The 20,074-nt window shown below is 48.0% G+C and overlaps 1 long non-coding RNA gene across 1 annotated transcript; it reads left to right on the top strand.

Moving 5' to 3' along the window:
- Nucleotides 1–9,589: 9,589 nt before the first annotated feature.
- Nucleotides 9,590–16,768, top strand: LOC134987692 (uncharacterized). Its single transcript, XR_010193283.1, has 3 exons — nucleotides 9,590–9,726; nucleotides 14,323–14,425; nucleotides 16,617–16,768. It is a non-coding gene; the product is annotated as an uncharacterized LOC134987692 (long non-coding RNA).
- Nucleotides 16,769–20,074: the final 3,306 nt, after the last annotated feature.

The following is a 20,074-nucleotide window of genomic DNA, read 5'->3' as shown; positions in this document are numbered from 1 at the left end:
TGGACTAAAATTAGGGTCAGGCTGCAATTAGACTTAGGGGTAAATTTACTAAAGCTTCTAAAACAGAGAATTAGTGATGTTGCACATAGCAACCAATCAGGTGCTGTCTATCATTTTCTAAAAGGCAATAGAGACACGATAGACAGCATCTGATGGGTTGCTATGTGCAACATCACCAGCTTTAGTAAATTTACCCCTTAGGGTTAGTTTTTGAATAAAATATCAGTGACAACTTTGTCATACCTCCCAACTGTCCCGATTTCAGCGGGACAGTCCCGCTAATTGGACACTGTCCCGCTGTCTCTCCCGCGTGTCGCAGTGTCCCGCGGGTGGGGTGGGGTGGGGGGGCAGTTGGGTGATCCTGTGATCACCGCTGCTCTGCTTTGCAAAGCAGCTGGTGATCATACTGAATAGATGCCGGCATCTATCAGCGCAATAAACCTCATATAGTCTGAGGATTGTCCGTAACATAAACTATAACATCTTAACACTTAATTATAATAAATAAAGACACGGAGACTTGAATTTGGCAGAAATTGTTAGCTATTTATTTAAGTGAACCATTAACTGTGAATAATTAAACTAAAGTATGGTGGCCAGAAAGAACGGCTAAACAACCCTATCCCATAGATAACTATCTTATAAAACAGAACTGACGTAAACCTTCCAACAAACAAATAGGTATCCGCTCAACCTCCATCCTGACTACCCACCCGTGAAGGTGATGAGGCTGCCACCCGTGAAGGCGGTCCAGCAGATGTAAAACCAGTCAGCGAAGGAGAGCGCACCTAAAAATCAACAACCAAATGACCTCCAATCCACTCTTTAATACAACAAATGTTAACTTGCCGTTCTTTCCCGCCACAACCAAACCGTGACAACCCACAGCACGAAAATAGCCAACGCAACAACATAAAACAAACACCACCAGTAGGGAGGGAGGGTGGGACGACAAAAGCAGAAGAGGCTGACCCAGCCCCTTTCTCAGGCTTAAGAACCCATTCCACCTACCCCCAACATTCATTTCTATTGGCTAACAATAAAACTCCCATAATGCCTTACCGTCCTGCCCCCAGACTAGCTGAGGTTTAACCCACTCCTCTCCTATTCTGTCAATTCGTTCTCTGGAGGGGAGCCGGGGACTATCCAGCAGCTCATGGAGCGCTGGACACGCCCCCAAAATGCCAAAAATGGGGGTCGCTGCAATCGGCCACTCCCCCTTATAGCGAGAATCCACCCCTTTCCTCGAAGCTCCATCCTCATTTTAGCCACGGCCTTGCCTCCGGCGCAGCATGTCCCTATTTCAGACGGGCAGAAGTTGGGAGGTATGCTTTGTGTTAGTGTCAGTATTGCGGGTGCTGAAATGTTATCTGCTGACATTTTAAACATCAACAAAACAAAACATGTCAACATTCAGACATTTTTGACATTATGGTGTCGATGTAACGATGGTCGATATTCTACAAGTCAACATATCTCCAACCAGACATTCTAATAGTTTTGAAAAATCCCCCCCCTACCCAGTGGCGCACGCGGGGGGTGGGGAGGGGGGTGGGGGGGGTGTTATCCGAGTACCCAGAAACCCCCCCTATCGGCCAAATTCTTTTCAGAGACAGAGACAGCTGTGTCTCCGTCTCACTGCAAACTGCGACCATGATCGCATACGCAATCGTGATCACAGCTGCTGGAGGGAGCTCTTGTTGGCAGAGCTCTCTGCATAGAGCAGCGATGTCAGACGAGCCACCCCATGCCCGCCCACCAGAGGTGCATGCGGCCTGGCCAAAATGCCAGCTGCCGCAGTCATTGCTATTAGGCTCTGGCACCGCAGCGGCCGGCCCGTGACCTACTGTATGGTGATGCAGGTGTGACTCACAGGTCACAAACGCTACATCGCTTGCCCTCCCAGTCCTGCTTCTTTGGGCTCTGATCCGATGCTGGAAGGGAATGAATGCTGTGTGCTGCTCCGTCCCCACTGCTTTGATACTGAGAGGAAATTTCAGCAGTAAATTGAGGTTGGAGCCAGTGTTTTTTCTTTTCTTTATTTGATTGCAGTGGTGGGACAGTTTTGGAATTATTGTTGTGTGTGTGTGTGTGTGTGTGTGTGTGTGTGTGTGTGTGTGTGTGTGTGTGTGTGTGTGTGTGTTTGTTTACAATGTGTGGAATTGCTATGTGGGCACAGTGTGTGGAATGGGTGTAGTACTGTATGTTACACCGGCGTTCGTGGACCCCCCAAGAGGGAGAAAAGTTGTCAGTATGCCTGCTGTTGGGATTCCGCCGCCGGTATACTGAGCGCTGGGATCCCAACAGCTGGTATATCAAATGCCACCCATGTGGAATTACTGCATACTTACCTACTTTGCTGCCTCCTCCTCCGGGAGGAGGCAGCGTTGTAGGTGTATGGGGGCGTGTCCGGCAGCAGGATGGGCGGTTCGGGGGCGTGACCGGCAGCAGGATGGGCGGTCCGGGGGCGTTGCATCAGGGTCACGTCATCGTGACTCCACCCCCCGCTGTGCTGTGCCGAGAAACGAGGCGCTGCATAGCAGGGGGTGGAGCTACGATGACGCGATTCAGCGCGAATCGCGTCATCGGACCCCCTCGGGCCGCCCACTTGCTCTCTGCTGCGGGCGGCCGAGGGGGAAAGCGGGAGGCTTGCCCACCTTTCCGGGGGGCCGGGAGGGTCACCCGATTTTCAGGAGCCTCCCGGCCATTCCGGGAGGGTAGGCAAGTATGAATTACTGTGGGGTGTACAATGTGTGGCATTACTATGGGGGACAGTGTGTGGAATTACTACTATGTTTTTATTACTATGGGGATGAATGTGTTTGTTTTATTTCTGCGGAGGCCAAAGTGTTTTATTTCTGTGGATATTTGTTATTATATATATGATTTTTTTTTAAATAGACAGTGTGCTTTTCGAAATTTTAAAATTTTGTTTACTGTGCCACAAGTTTAAAAAGGTTGAAAATCACTGGCATAGACTGTTCAGAGGACCTGGCTTCCTATCTATCTATCTATCTATCTATCTATCTCTACGTAAACCCCCCCCCCCCCCCCCCCCCCCCCAGTAAATCACACACACACACACACACTAGATTTGAGTGGGGTGTGTTCAGTGTAAAAAAAAAAGCAGCCAGTATTTACCCTGCACAGAAACAATATAACCATACTTGCCTACCCTCCCGGAATGGCCGGGAGGCTCTCGAAAATCGGGTGACCCTCCCGGCCCCCTGGAAGAGCAGGCAAGTCTCCCGATTACAGGGGTCCCCCCCTGCCCGGCTGCCCACTTAGCGAGTGAAGTGAGCGGACCGGGCAGGCGATGACGCGATTCTTGTTGAATCGCGTCATGCAAGCCACGCCCCCCACTGTATAATGCCGGTAATTGCGGCATTACACAGTGGGGGGCGTGGCTTGCATGACGCGATCCAGCAGCCACGCCCCGTCCCTTCTCTGGCCCGCCCCGTGCTGCCTCCGGCCCGCCCCCGTGTCGCTTCCGCCCCGCCCCCCTCCTCACATCAGCTCACTGCCCGCCCCCCTGCTGAGCCGACTGGCTGCTCTCTCCCGGAGAGAGCAGCCCAAAAGTCGGCAACTATGAATATAACTCCCCCCAAATCTAACTCTCTCTGCACATGTTACATCTGCCCCTCCTCCCCTTTCCTGCAGTGCAACATGGTTTTGCCCATTAGAGGAAGATTTTGCTTTTGCAGTCAACCTTGAATTAGGCCCATAGTCAGGGGTAATAAACAATCTGTACTTTTATATACTGTATATTTGTTTTGTGTACTGTAGGGGGTGGATGGGGAAGATGTAACGTCTTGTAGATAGTAGTATTATTTAACACTTCCCGTTATTTACTTATGATATGCTGTATAAATATAAATGTTCCACTCCCAGCTAGTTGGCAGAACATTGTTTTGGCCGCGTTACTGAGTGTAGTAAGATAAATAGCCCGGGCTCATCAAAACAGCACTAAATAACCAGCTCCACCTTCCCAGTCACTTTACGGCTTTATGGGGATAACAGTGCTCAGCACACAGAACAATTTACCATCCGCACATAAAAGCGTTACATGCCTGGGAGACTGGAAGGCAAGCATAAAACACTGTGGTCACAATACACAATTCTTTTTTAGAAAAACAAAAATGTTAATGCGTTTAACTGACTTGGGGAGGAAAATAGAAGCGTGTCCTGGATGTTTGCTGACTGTGACGGTTTCTGTGTCCAGCGTTATATAATAAAACTTTATTTTTGGAAGATAAGTAACATCCAGGGAACATGTGTAGCTCGATGACCTGAAAATGCTCTTCCAGATTTGGTGGGCTGCTAGCAACAAACATATTGTAAAGCTCCTGTACAGAGGCGTAACTAGGGTTTTCGGAACACAGGGCAAGATGAATGGGCGTGGTCACATACCAGAAGGGGTGTGGCCACTGAAAAATAAGATTTTACTTACCGATAAATCTATTTCTCGTAGTCCGTAGTGGATGCTGGGGACTCCGTCAGGACCATGGGGATATAGCGGCTCCGCAGGAGACAGGGCACAATAATAAAAGCTTTAGGATCAGGTGGTGTGCACTGGCTCCTCCCCCTATGACCCTCCTCCAAGCCTCAGTTAGGATACTGTGCCCGGACGAGCGTGCATAATAAGGAAGGATATTGAATCCCGGGTAAGACTCATACCAGCCACACCAATCACACCGTACAACCTGTGATCTGAACCCAGTTAACAGTATGATAACAACGAAGGAGCCTCTGAAAAGATGGCTCACAACAAGAATAACCCGATTTTTGTAACAATAACTATGTACAAGTATTGCAGACAATCCGCACTTGAGATGGGCGCCCAGCATCCACTACGGACTACGAGAAATAGATTTATCGGTAAGTAAAATCTTATTTTCTCTGACGTCCTAGTGGATGCTGGGGACTCCGTCAGGACCATGGGGATTATACCAAAGCTCCCAAACGGGCGGGAGAGTGCGGATGACCCTGCAGCACCGAATGAGAGAACTCCATGTCCTCCTCAGCCAGGGTATCAAATTTGTAGAATTTAGCAAACGTGTTTTCCCCTGACCAAGTAACTGCTCGGCAAAGTTGTAAAGCCGAGACCCCTCGGGCAGTCGCCCAAGATGAGCCCCCTTCCTTTTGGAATGGGCTTTTACCGATTTTGGCTGTGGCAGGCCTGCCACAGAATGTGTAAACTGAATTGTATTACAAATCCAGCGAGCAATCGTCTGCTTAGAAGCAGGAGCACCCATCTTGTTGGGTGCATACAGGCTAAACAGCGAGTCAGATTTTCTGACTCCAGCCTTCCTGGAAACATATTTTTCAGGGCCCTGACAACGTCAAGTAACTTGGAGTCCTCCAAGTCCCTAGTACCCGCAGGTACCACAATAGGTTGGTTCATGTGAAAAACAGAAAACACCTTAAGGAGAAATTGAGGACGAGTCCTCAATTCTGCCCTGTCAGAATGAAAAATTAAGTAAGGGCTTTATATATGATAAAGCCGCCAATTCTGACACACGCCTGGCTGAAGCCAGGGCTAATAGCATCGTCACCTTCCATGTGAGATATTTTAAGTCCACAGTGGTGAGTGGTTCAAACCAATGTGACTTTAGGAAACTCAAAACAACATTGAGATCCCAAGGTGCCACTGGGGCACAAAAGGAGGCTGTATATGCAGTACCCCTTTTACAAACATCTGAACGTCAGGCACTAAAGCCAGTTCTTTCTGGAAGAAATTCGACAGGGCCGAAATTTGAACCTTAATGGACCCTAATTTTAGGCCCATAGACAGTCCTGTTTTCAGGAAATGTAGGAAACGACCCAGTTGGAATTCCTCTGTAGGGGCCTTCTTGGCCTCACACCACGCAACATATCTTCGCCAAATGCGGTGAAAATGTTTTGCGGTTACATCCTTCCTGTCTTCGACCAGGGTAGGGATGACTTCATCTGGAATGCCCTTTCAGGATCCGGCGTTCAACCGCCATGCCGTCAAACGCGGCCGCGGTAAGTCTTGGAACAGACAAGGCCCCTGCTGGAGCAGGTCCTTTCTTAAAGGTAGAGGCCACGGGTCTTCCGTGAACATCTCTTGAAGTTTCGGGTACCAAGTCCTTCTTGGCCAATCCGGAACCACGAGTATCATTCTTACTCATCTCCCTCCTATGATTCTCAGTACTTTTTGTATGAGAGGCATAGGAGGGAACACATACTCTGACTGGTACATCCACAGTGTTACCAGAGCGTCCACCGCTATTGCCTGAGGGTCCCTTGACCTGGCGCAATATCTAGTTTTTTGTTCAGGCGGGACGCCATCATGTCCACCTTTGGTTTTTCACAACGGTTTACAATCATGTGGAAGACTTCCCGATGAAGTCCCCACTCTCCCGGGTGGAGGTCATGCCTGCTGAGGAAGTCTGCTTCCCAGTTTTCCACTCCCGGAATGAACACTGCTGAGAGTGTTATCACATGATTTTTCGCCCAGCGAAGAATCCTTGCAGTTTCTGCCATTTCCCTCCTGCTTCTTGTGCCGCCCTGTCTGTTTACGTGGGCGACTGCCGTGATGTTGTCCCACTGGATCAATACCGGCTGACCTTGAAGCAGAGGTCTTGCTAAGCTTAGAGCATTGTAAATTGCCCTTAGCTCCAGTATATTTATGTGGAGAGAAGTCTCCAGACTCGATCACACTCTCTGGAAATTTTTTCCTTGTGTGACTGCTCCCCAGCCACTCAGGCTGGCATCCGTGGTCACCAGGACCCAGTCCTGAATGCCGAATCTGCGGCCCTTTCATAGATGAGCACTCTGCAGCCACCGCAGAAGAAACACCCTTGTCCTTGGAGACAGGGTTATCCGCTGATGCATCTGAAGATGCGATCCGGACCATTTTTCCAGCAGATCCCACGTAAAGGTTCTTGCGTGAAATCTACCGAATGGGATCGCTTTGTAAGAAACCACCATTTTTCACAGGATCCTTGTGCAATGATGCACTGATACTTTTCCTGGTTTTAGGAGGTTCCTGACTAGCTCGGATAACTCCCTGGCTTTCTTCTCCGGGAGAAAACATCCTTTTCTGGACTGTGTCCAGAATCATCCCTAGGAACAGTAGACGTGTTGTCGGAAAAAACTGCGATTTTGGAATATTTAGAATCCACTCGTGCTGTCGTAGAACTACTTAAGATAGTGCTACTCCGACCTCCAACTGTTCTCTGGACCTTGCCCTTATCAGGAAAGCGTCCATATTTCTTTTAAGAAGAATCATCATTTCGGCCATTACCTTGGTAAAGACCCGGGGTGCCGTGGACAATCCAAACGGCAGCGTCTGAACTGATAGTGACAGTTCTGTACCACGAACCTGAGGTACCCTTGGTGAGAAGGGCAAATTTGGACATGTAGGTAAGCGTCCCTGATATCCAGTGACACCATATCGTCCCCTTCTTCCTGGTTCGCTATCACTGCTCTGAGTGACTCCATCTTGATTTGAACGCTTGTATGTAAGTGTTCAAATATTTCAGATCTCACCTAGCCGTCTGGCTTCAGTACCACAATATAGTGTGGAATAATACCCCTTCCCTTGTTGTAGAAGGGGTACTTTGATTATCACCTGCTGGGAATACAGCCTGTGAATTGTTCCCAATACTGCCTCCCTGTCGGAGGGAGACGTTGGTAAAGCAGACTTCAGGAACTTGTGAGGGGGAGACGTCTCGAATTTCCAATGTACACCTGGGATACTACGTGTAGGATCCAGGAGTCCACTTGTGAGTGAGCCCACTGCGTGCTGAAACTCTTGAGATGACCCCCTACCGCACCTGAGTCCGCTTGTACGGCCCCAGCGTCATGCTGCGGACTTGGCAGAAGCTGTGGAGGGCTTCTGTTCCTGGGAATGGGCTGCCTGCTGCAGTCTTCTTCCCTTTCCTCTACCCCTGGGCAGATATGACTGGCCCTTTTGCCCGCCTGCCCTTATGGGGACGAAAGGACTGAGACTGAAAAGACTGTGTCCTTTTCTGCTGAGATGTGACTTGGGGTAACAAAAGGTGGATTTTTCAGCTGTTGCCATGGCCACCAGGTCCGATGGACCGCCCCTTTATACGGCAATACTTCCATGTGCCGTCTGGAATCTGCATCACCTGACCACTGTCGTCTGGCAGATATGGACATCACATTTACTCTTGATGCCAGAATGCAAATATCCCTCTGCGCATCTCGCATATATAGAAATGCATCCTTAAAATGCTCTATAGTCAATAAAATCTTGTCCCTTTCAAGGGTATCAATATTTTCAGTCAGGAAATCCGACCAAGCCCCCTCAGCGCTGCACATCCAGGCTGAGGCGATTGCTGGTCGTAGTATAACACCAGTATATGTGTATATACTTTTAGGATATTTTTTCAGCTTCCTATCAGCTGGCTCCTTGAGGGCTGCCGTATCTGGAGACGGTAACGCCACTTGTTTTTATAAGCGTGTGAGCGCCTTATTCACCCTAAGGTGTGTTTCCCAACTCGCCCTAACTTCTGGCGGGAAAGGGTATACCGCCAATAATTTTCTATCGGAGGAAACCCACGTATCATCACACACTTCATTTAATTTATCTGATTCAGGAAAAACTATAAGTAGTTTATTCACACCCTACATAATACCCTTATTTGTGGTACTTGTAGTATCAGAAATATGTAACACCTCCTTCATTGCCCTTAACATGAAACGTGTGGCCCTAAAGGAAAATACGTTTGTTTCTTCACCGTCGACACTGGAGTCAGTGTCCGTGTCTGTGTCTGTGTCGACCGACTGAGGTAAATGGGCGTTTTTACAAGCCCCTGACGGTGTCTGAGACGCCTGGACAGGTACTAATTTGTTTGCCGGCCGTCTCATGTCGTCAACCGACCTTACAGCGTGTTGACATTATCACGTAATTCCTAAATAAGCCATCCATTCCAGTGTCGACTCCCTAGAGAGTGACATCACCAATACAGGCAATTTGCTCCGCCTCCTCACCAACATCGTCCTCCTACATGTCGACACACACGTACCGACACACAGCACACACACAGGGAATGCTCTGACAGAGGACAGGACCCCACTAGCCCTTTGGGGAGACAGAGGGAGAGTTTGCCAGCACACACCAAAAACGCTATAATTATACAGGGACAACCCCTTATACAAGTGTTTTCCCTTATAGCATTTTTATATATGTAATCATATCGCCAAATAAGTGCCCCCCCTCTCTGTTTTAACCCTGTTTCTGTAGTGCAGTGCAGGGGAGAGCCTGGGAGCCTTCCTCACAGCAGAGCTGAGCAGGAAAATGGCGCCGTGTGCTGAGGAGAATAGGCCCCGCCCCCTTTTCGGCGGGCTCTTCTCCCGGAGTTTGTGAGATCTGGCAGGGGTTAAATACATCCATATAGCCTCAAGGGCTATATGTGATGTATTTTAGCCATAAAAAGGTATTATACATTGCTGCCCAGGGCGCCCCCCCCAGCGCCCTGCACCCTCAGTGACAGTTGGTGACTGTTGGTGAAGTGTGCTGACAACAATGGCGCACAGCTGCAGTGCTGTGCGCTACCTTATGAAGACTGAAAGTCTTCTGCCGCCTGTTTCTGGACCTCTTCAACTTCGGCATCTGCAAGGGGGGTCGGCGGCACGGCTCCGGGACGAACCCCAGGGTGAGACCTGTGTTCCGACTCCCTCTGGAGCTAATGGTGTCCAGTAGCCTAAGAAGCAAATCCATCCTGCACGCAGGTGAGTTTTCTTCTCTCCCCTAAGTCCCTCGTAGCAGTGAGCCTGTTGCCAGCAGGACTCACTGAAAATAAAAAACCTAACTTAAACTTTTATTCTAAGCAGCTCAGGAGAGCCACCTAGATTGCACCCTTCTCGTCGGGCACAAAAATCTAACTGAGGCTTGGAGGAGGGTCATAGGGGGAGGAGCCAGTGCACACCACCTGATCCTAAAGCTTTTATTATTGTGCCCTGTCTCCTGCGGAGCCGCTATATCCCCATGGTCCTGACGGAGTCCCCAGCATCCACTAGGACGTCAGAGAAATGGGGCGTGCCACCATGATTATCACCTACCCCCTGCATTGTCTCTCAGCACACCATCACCTACCCCTTGTGTCGTCTCAGCACACTATCACCTACCCTTTGTGTCGTCTCTCACACCTTCATTCAATTTTTTCACATTTACGGCAGTAGAGTCCCCTTTTTACACAGTACACACAGTGCCAGATACACATTACCCCACAGGGCCAGATACATATTTACCCCACAGTGCCAGATACACATTGCCCCCACAGTGCCAGATACACATTGCCCCACAGTGTCAGATACACATTGCCCCACAGTGCCAGAGACATATTACCCCCACAGTGCCAGATACATATTACCCCACAGTGCCAGATACATATTACCCCACACTGCCAGATACATATTACACCAGTGCCAGATACACATTGCCCCACAGTGCCAGATACACATTACCCCACAGTGCCAGTTACATATTACCCCACAGTGCCAGTTACATATTACCCCACAGTGCCAGATACATATTACCCCACAGTGCCAGATACATATTACACCAGTGCCAGATACACATTGCCCCACAGTGCCAGATACACATTACCCCACAGTGCCAGTTACATATTACCCCACAGTGCCAGTTACATATTACCCCACAGTGCCAGATACATATTACCCCACAGTGCCAGATACATATAACCCCTCAGTGCCGGATACATATTACCCCACACTGCCAGATACATATTACACCAGTGCCAGATACACATTGCCCCACAGTGCCAGTTACATATTACCCCAGTGCCAGATACACATTGCCCCACAGTGCCAGATACATATTACCCCAGTGCCAGATACACATTGCCCCACAGTGCCAGATACACATTGCCCCACAGTGCCAGATACATATTACCCCAGTGCCAGATACACATTGCCCCACAGTGCCAGATACACATTGCCCCACAGAGATAAACATTGTCAGATACACATTGCCCCACGGAGATAAACATTGCCCCCCTCCCCCGCTCTACCCTCCACTCACCGCTGCCCACTGCTATCTGCTATGTGAGGGGAGGAGAGCGCAGCACACCGCCTCTCCTGCCCCTCAATGCACCATGAAGTCCGGTCTCCGGCTGCCGGCCGCAGGTATCTTGGTGCCAGTTTGTTCAGAGCTCACGGACCGGCAGCCAATCAGGAGCCAGTCTGCGAGCTCTGGCTAACAAACCAAACCAAGGAGACTCGCCCCGCCGCTCCTCCCCTCACATAGCAGCGGGATGGGGGATGGCCCGGGGGCAGAGCAACAGTACCGGGGGCGAGTGGGCATGATGCCCTGGCCGCCAGCGGCACTCCCCTCTGCTGGGCCTGCCAAGGCGCCCAGGGCACATGCCCTGCTCGACCCCCCTTAGTTACGCCTCTGCTCCTGTTCAGTATATTACTGTCTATGAATGCACCCGAAGGGTCAGATGCTGAATTATACAAACGCCTGTTTGTGGAGCGCATCGTGGGTGTTATTCCACTGTGCATGCTCTGGAACCAGGTGCCAGGTGTATGTAAGTATGGGTGATACGCTTACAACTGTGTGTGTGCGTGGGGGGGGGGGTGTAATTAGGTTGTTGTAATGGGGTGTTTCACTAAAAGCTAAAATCAATGAGGGCGTGTTGACACAATTGTGGGCTATGGAGAGTCGTTCAGAAGTGCAAATTAGCACCAGTTATAACGGTTGCTCATGTGCCCTGATCAATATAAAACTGTGGAGAGGGGGCTGGCACACCTCAAAGATGCTTAGAACTCAGCATACATAGCGAATATACACATTTATCTATGCGCAGGCAATTCAGGAGCAATCATGGCCAACTTGGGTTCAACAGCCCGAGATCTTTTGCTAGATTATGTATCCTAAATAAGGAAGTGCTAGTGGCTAGTGACCGGCTAACATGTGCCCGAAACTCAGAAAACTGACGCTTTCGGAGTTTTGACCGCATTCGCCATATGTACATACAAAGAAACAAAAAGGCCTCTTCTATTACATTCCAAATGTTACTATATAATTAGGAACTCTTCAGTCCCATTTAACATAACGAGTCAGAATGTAACAATTTACACTTGAAAGAAGTATCGTTCATGAGCTTATTACAATAAAAGCCATAGGGGAGAATCAGTTAACCATAAGTGTTGCAGGCATGTCTTCCAGAAGCTGCACGGGATACTGTACTGTATGTATCAATGGCTGATGCTGAGATCAGCCTGCTGCAATTGCTTGATTCCCCATATGTTTATACATTTCTTGTCTCTTCATTCCTGGCTCGACAGTGCACAGTTCAGGTCCTTAATATATAATATAATATAATGGAGGAGCAGAAGCCATCATCTTCTTAATTAAGAAGTCCTCGTCTACTACGTCTTCATTATATTTCTATTTTCCTCACAAGATGATGCAGTTTTTGTACTTTTATGTATTTGGGGAGACTTTGGGGCTGATAGCGTAAAGGTTTACAAAGCCCACACTGCACTGGCCACACCCACACAGCATAGGTCACACCCACACAGCACTGGTCACACCCACACATCAGTAGCCACGCCTCCACAGCACCATTCACACCCACACAGCTCTGGCCACACCCACACATCCCTGGCAATACCCACACAGCATTGGTTAAACCCATACATCACTGGCCACACCCACACAGTGCTAGACACACCCACACAGCACTGGTCACACCCACATAGTACTGGTCACATCCAAATGGCACTGGTCACAGCTCCTCTGATTCTCATAACAGGTCCTTATTCATTTTCAGGCCATGTGGTATAATAATACAGCCCTGATTAGCGCACAGTGAGAACACTACAAAACCCAGTTTGAAAACCAAAACTTTAGCTAGAGTTCACCAAACCCATTATATAGGCTCAGTCAGTGGCGGAACTTGCCAGTGGTGGGCCCAGGTGCAAAGATATAATTTGGGCCCCTTCTCCACCCCAACCCAAGTTCACAATATGCCACATGGCAATGAGTGACAGGGAGAGGCAGAGGGTGGCAGCAGAAAGCAGAGGATGAGAGGGAGAGATGGTGGGTGATGGGGAGGCAGTAGGGGTGACAATGGTACAAGTACTATGTCATGCACGGTGCAGAGAACAGGGGGCATGTACCTTATGTGGGCAGGAACACAGCGGCCTCTGCTATGTCTGTCCTTGTGCTTTCCTCAGTATGGCACTCGGGCAGGCAGACTCTGACAGTGCCAGTTACAGCGGGTGTGAGCTGCCTGTAATTCACAGACAGCAGTGAGTCAGAAATAATGTACAGCTGTGTGTTACTACATACTTACCGACATTCTGGCTGCTCTCTGCGGGAGAGAGCAGCCAGGTCGGCTCAACAGGCGGGCCGGGAGCACTTTGACGAATGGAGGGGGTGGGCCGGAGGCAGTACGGGGGCGGAGCAAGGGTGGGTCGGGGGTGTGGTTACGACAATGCCTTCTTTAAGCCACGCCCCCGCTCTGTAATGCCACGATCACTGGCATTACAATGCAGGGGGCGTGGTTACGATGACGCGATTCAGCAAGAATCGCGTCATCGTCTGCCCGGACCGCCCACTTTACACACAAAGTGGGCGGACGGGCAGGGGGGACCCCGTCAAATCGGGAGACTTGCCTGCTCAACCGGGGGGCCGTGAGGGTCACCCGATTTTCGGGAGCCTCCCGGCCATTCCGGGAGAGTAGGCAAGTATGTGTTACTAAGAGTCTGTAAGTGGCTGTGATCATCTGCACTGATAGGTGGCAGGACTCCTCTATCAGTCCGGCACACACAAGGTCAGCCATGCCTACCTATGGTAAAGGGCAGGTCCCTCAGGCAGTGGGGCCCACCCTGCTTTCAGCACTGGGCCAATCATCCAACATTACTCAAAATGGTCTGTAGGGGGCCAGGGGATAACTCATTGCCTGTCTGGGCAGCAGCGGGCCCCTTAGTTCTCAGGGGGCTCAGTGCAATTCACCTGCTGCACCAATGGTAGTTCCGCCTATGGGCTCAGTACAGTTTCTGTATACTGTACACCAGGCATCAGCTAGCAAAGGTCCATCTCATCTTGACATTCTGATATGTGTCTGGCTCTGTGATAATCTATTCTCTCCTGGATGTTCATTTAAATGAGCAATTTGCTGTTATTGCTGACAAACGAACTTGTTCTATCCAGCAGCAAAAGACAAGATGAACATTAGATTAATCATCATGTACTGGTGGCAGCCGGGCTCCTGGTCTCACATTTCTCACCTCACGGAAATCAATTATTGTTATTTTTATTGACATTATATCTGTCATTATTGCTCTATTCCCCAGGGACTCCGACAGAAGCATTTCCATACTGCTTAGGGGAAAACTCTATCGGAAAGGTTCCTGCTTTTTATCTTATATCTTACCAATAATAAAACGATAAATTATGGTAGGTACGTGATTATATTATTGGTATAAATTGTATCTAGACTATGTATAATAGCTATATCTAATCTATCTCATATCTATCATTTTATCTATCTATCTATCATCTATCTATTTATCTATCTATCTATCTATCTATCTATCTATCTATTCTATCTATCTATTCTATCTCAGTGGTTCTCAGACACAGTCCTCGAGGTACTCCAACGGGCCAGGCTTTAGGTATATCCATGGCTCAGCACAGACGGTTAAATCAGATTGACTGATGTGCTAATGAAGTCACCTGTGGCCAAGCATGGATATATTTAGAACCTGGACCGTTGGGGTGCCCTGAGGACCGCGTTTGAGAACCTCTGTTCTATCTATCTATCTATCTATCTATCTATCTATCTATCTATCTATCTATCTATCTATCTATCTATCTCATATCTGTCTACATATATCTTACATTTATCTATCTCATATCTATCTATCTATCATTCTAGCTATCTCTCGTATCTATATTTGCCTATCTATCTATCTATCTCATATCTATCTATCTATCTATCTATCTATCTATCTATCTATCTATCTATCTCATATCTATCTTTCTAGATATCTCTCATATCTATATTTGTCAATCAATCTATATCTATCTATCTCTGTGTATCTCATATCTGTCTACATCTATCTATCTATCTATCTATCTATCTATCTATCTATCTATCTATCTATCTATCTATCTATCTATCTATCTATCTATCTCATATGTATATTTGTCTATCTATCTATCTATCTATCTATCTATCTATCTATCTATCTATCTATCTATCTATCTATCTATCTCATATCTATATTTGTCTATCTATCTATCTATCTATCTATCTATCTATCTATCTATCTATCTATCTATCTATCTATCTATCTATCTCATATCTATATTTGTCTATCTATCTATCTATCTATCTCATATCTATATTTGTCTATCTATCTATCTATCTATCTATCTACCTATCTATCTATCTCATATCTATCTTTCTATCTATCTGTCTGTCTGTCTGTCTGTCTGTCTGTCTGTCTCATATCAGTCTACATCTATTATCTATCTATCTATCTATCTATCTATCTATCTATCTATCTATCTATCTATCTGTCTATCTCATATCTATCTATCTGTCTATCTCATATCTATCTTTCTAGCTATCTCTCATATCTATATTTGTCTATCTATCTATCTATCTATCTATCTATCTATCTATCTATCTATCTATCTATCTATCTATCTATCTATCTATCTATCTGTCTACCTATCTCATATCTGTCTACATCTATCTATCTATCTATCTATCTATCTATCTATCTATCTATCTATCTATCTATCTATCTATCTATCTATCTATCTATCTATCTATCTAATATCTATATTTTTCTGTCTGTCTATCTATCTATCTATCTATCTATCTATCTATCTATCTATCTATCTATCTATCTATCTATCTATCTATCTATCTTATATATCTCATATCTATCTATCTATCTATCTATCTATCTATCTATCTATCTATCTATCTATCTATCTATCTATCTATCTATCTATCTCATATCTATATTTCTTTCTAGCTATCTCTCTTATCTATCTATCTATCTATCTATCTATCTATCTATCTATCTATCTATCTATCTATCTATCGTATCACCAGCTCCACGCTACCAACAACGCAGCCAGCGGGCAGGACTTCTGACATTATGATTTGCACTGTGAGAAAGTGGGACTGATGCATGGTTGCACTCCGTACACAGGGCCTGATTCAGAGGAAACGCCCACCTGCGCCTTCTCATATCTGCTGCAGGCATCGAAAGATGCAGCATCGGATCACCATCGGAAACATCGGTGAACCATCAGACAACTGAGTAACCCTAGGGATACTCAGACTGTCAACCGCAACCGCAACAAAGGTGCTGAGGTCAAGTAATCTGCGCGGGCAGAACCAGTCTCTGGCTTCGACCCCCCCAAATGGAATCAGCATGCCTCCATTTTGAGGAGCAGCCCCCTTCTCCTCCCCCACAGACCTGACACAAATGATACAAAAATGATACAAAAAGTTCCTGTCAAACCAAATTTAAATAAAGTATAATTTATTACTGCGCTCACTAAAATATAGTGACAATGCCTCTAAGATGAAGAAATCATACAATATTTATATCCACACCCACAGCAATGATGTAAGGAGAACTGGAGGGGCTTCCCACCATACTGTACATAGCTGGTGCCCCCTGTGGCAGAACACTGGAGCAGTCACTGACAGAACAGGGACGCGGAGGACTTCAGACTTGGGGGCAGCTGAAACATATCTGGAAACTATAATCATGGACACTGGATAAGAACCAATAAATCATTCTGTTGTCTACTGTACTTTGGCTCCTTACTGACCAAGTGTTCTTAGAAACCAAATAAATACCAAACATCTTCATCCACATGAACTCTGCTCAGTTGCTAAAGGATACAGGGGTAGAAGTATCAAACCTTGGAGAGTGATAAAGTGGAGAGAGATAAAATGCCAACCAGTCAGCATCTAATTGTCATAGTACAGGATGTGCTTGCAAAAATGACAGGAGCTGATTGGTTAGTACTTTATCTCTCTTCACTTTATATGAATCTGGAAATATTTTAGGCTGCGGTTTTAGGAACCATTGGATCACTGACCTGGAAAACCATTCGGAAAATAGAGGTGGTTGTGGAAGGGGGGAAAGTTTAAACCGCTTGTAGTTGGAGCGTCAGTGTCTTGTCTGTCATTTCTGTATGTATATAAAACATACCTCCCAACAGGTGGTCTTCAGTTTGCTGGCTGTTGGGGTCCCGGCGCACAGTATACCGGCGCCGGAATCCGACACCCGTCATGCCGACAAATATTCTCCCTCTTGGGGTCCATGAGCTCCCTGGAGGGAGAATAGATAGCGTGATGCGCGTAGCACACCACCATGCCCGCAGCATGGCGAGTGCTGCGAGCCCACAAGGGGCTCACTTGCGCTCGCCACGCTGTCGATATGCCGGCGGTCGGGATTCAGGCGCCGGTATGCTGTGCGCCGGGACCCCGACAGCCGGCATACCATACTACACCCCTCCCAACATGACCCTCTCCAGGAGGGACAGAATGCTCTGCTGCTGGACTTCCCTCTTAATTTATGATGGTCATCACCTGCTGAAACACCTTTCTTATCCATCAACCTGTTCAACACAGATACAGACAATCGTAAATTACGAGAAAAGTCCAGGAGCAGTGCATTGTGTCCCTTCTGGAGACGGTCATGTTGGGACTCGGTATGTATAAAGCAAAAAAGAATGCTAAACCATACGCCAGCCCCTTCAGAAACTGGCCGTGCTGCTAGAATCTATCCAGATCCTCTACTGGGGGGACAGCGACAGGGCCGGATTAAGCCTTGGGGGTGCAAAGGGCACTTATGGCAGGGGGGCCCAGGGGAAGGGGGTGGGGGTATTTATTAGATTGTGCACACCTCCCAACATGACTCATTCCAGGAGGAACAAGATGCTCTCTACAAGGACTTCCCTCTTAACATATTTTTGGTGTCACCTGTGTCTAACTACTGTATTTAATTGATGAGAAAGGTATTTCAACACAGGTGACTGCAATCATAAATTAAGAGGAAAGTCCAGGTAGAGAGCATCTTGTTGGTTAGGTTGAGAGGTATGGATATGCATCTAAACCAATGGTGTATATCAGTGATGTGCGGTGAGGTCTGTGGCTGGGAGGCATATATATATATATATATATATATATATATATGTATATATACACAGTGGTCGAAGTGGAAATTTTGAAGCTGGGGTATGGAAAAGTGAAGGTTGCAAGTATGCGCGCACCAAAGGCGCGCTCCTTCAGTGTAGTTTACCACACCATATACCCAGTGGTGGGATTCAAATTAATTAACAACAGGTTCTATGTCCTAATGACCATTTTAAGTATACCGAAAGGTAGTTTAATAATTCATGCATTTAATACTCAAATAACACCCATTATGCGTTATGCCACACACTGTAACGCCAATTACATATTATGATACACACAGTTATGGCCCTGACACCATTTTATGCCCCCCACACATAATAATGCCACTTACATTGCTAGGGGTCTCCTGTGCGTTGCCAGGGGTTTCATACGTGTTGCTAGGGGGTCTCCTGTGCGTTGCCAGGTGTTTCATACGTGTTGCTAGGGGGTCTCCTGTGCGTTGCCAGGGGTTTTATGCACGTTGCTAGGGGTCTCCTGTGCATTGCCAGGGGTTTCATACGTGTTGCTAGGGGGTCTCCTGTGCGTTACCAGGGGTTTCATACGTGTTGCTAGGGGGTCTCCTGTGCGTTGCCAGGGCTTTCCTGCATATTGCCAGGTATCTCCTGGCCGCTGCATCAGTAAAGTAGGGAGGGTGGGTGCGGGCATCAGTGGTTACTGCTAGCCCCCGCAGTAGATTGAGACACGCTGGGGGCTGTGGAAGCGCTTCTGTACCATAGTAGTGTAAAAAAAACACCCTCTTAAAATGCCCGCCGCCGAGGAGACAGGCGCTAGAGGTCAAATGTGACCTCTAGCGTCTGTCTCCTCCTTGCCGGCGGCCATTTTTGGTTGTTGTTTTTTTCATTGCTATGGTACAGAAGCGCTGCTGCAGCCCCCAGCGCGGGGGCTGCGGGGACAGCGGCGGCAAGCGGGGGCAGCGGCGGCAAGCGGGGGCAGCGGCGGCAAGCTCTACTGGGGTAACGGAATCGGCGCCTATGCTGGCGGCGCTCATTAGCAAACGGTTCTCAGAACCATACCTAACATTAGGTATCGGTTCTGAAGAACCGGTGCAAACCGGCTGAATCCCACCACTGCATATACCCCTTATACACATTATGCACCACAATAGCAGGACCCCTTATACTATGTAGTACTGGTGCCCCTTTCACATTCGAACACACGGTATGAGCCGAAATTCACATTATGCCACATGGAATGAGACAAAATTCAGGGAAAGTGACAGCAGGGACATAGGGACAGGGAGAGTGACAGAGGGACAGGGAAAGTGACAGCAGGGACATAGGGACAGGGAGAGTGACAGAGGGACAGGGAATGTGACAGCAGAGACATAGGGACAGGGAGAGTGACAGAGGGACAGGGAATGTGACAGCAGGGACAGGGAGAGTGAGAGAGGGACAGGGAAAGTGACAGCAGAGACATAGGGACAGGGAGAGTGACAGAGGGACAGGGAAAGTGACAGCAGGGACATAGGGACAGGGAGAGTGACAGAGGGACAGGGAATGTGACAGCAGGGACATAGGGACAGGGAGAGTGACAGAGGGACAGGGAAAGTGACAGCAGAGACATAGGGACAGGGAGAGTGACAGAGAGAGGGACAGCAAGGGCATACAGTAGGGACTAGGGAGAAAGGCAGCAGGGTAAGATTACCTATTTAGCAGCGGAGGTGCTGAGGATGCTGTGGTCGGCAGGGTGCGGAGGAGGCGGGGGTGCAGAGAAGGACTGTGGGCGGTGGCACGGCTGAGGTGTAGCGGAGGAGGAGGCTGTGGTCGGAGGCACTGCAGGCGGCTCCTATGACTGCTGCACTGCTATTACAAATCTGCCCTGGACCGCCAGCCAATTAGGAGCGGTCCTGGGGAGCAAACGGGGACACA

Source organism: Pseudophryne corroboree, chromosome 2 (assembly GCF_028390025.1).
Source record: "Pseudophryne corroboree isolate aPseCor3 chromosome 2, aPseCor3.hap2, whole genome shotgun sequence".
Taxonomy (NCBI): domain Eukaryota; kingdom Metazoa; phylum Chordata; class Amphibia; order Anura; family Myobatrachidae; genus Pseudophryne; species Pseudophryne corroboree.
Note: the sequence above shows the minus strand (reverse complement) of the source record. Positions and strands in the feature narration are given on the sequence as shown.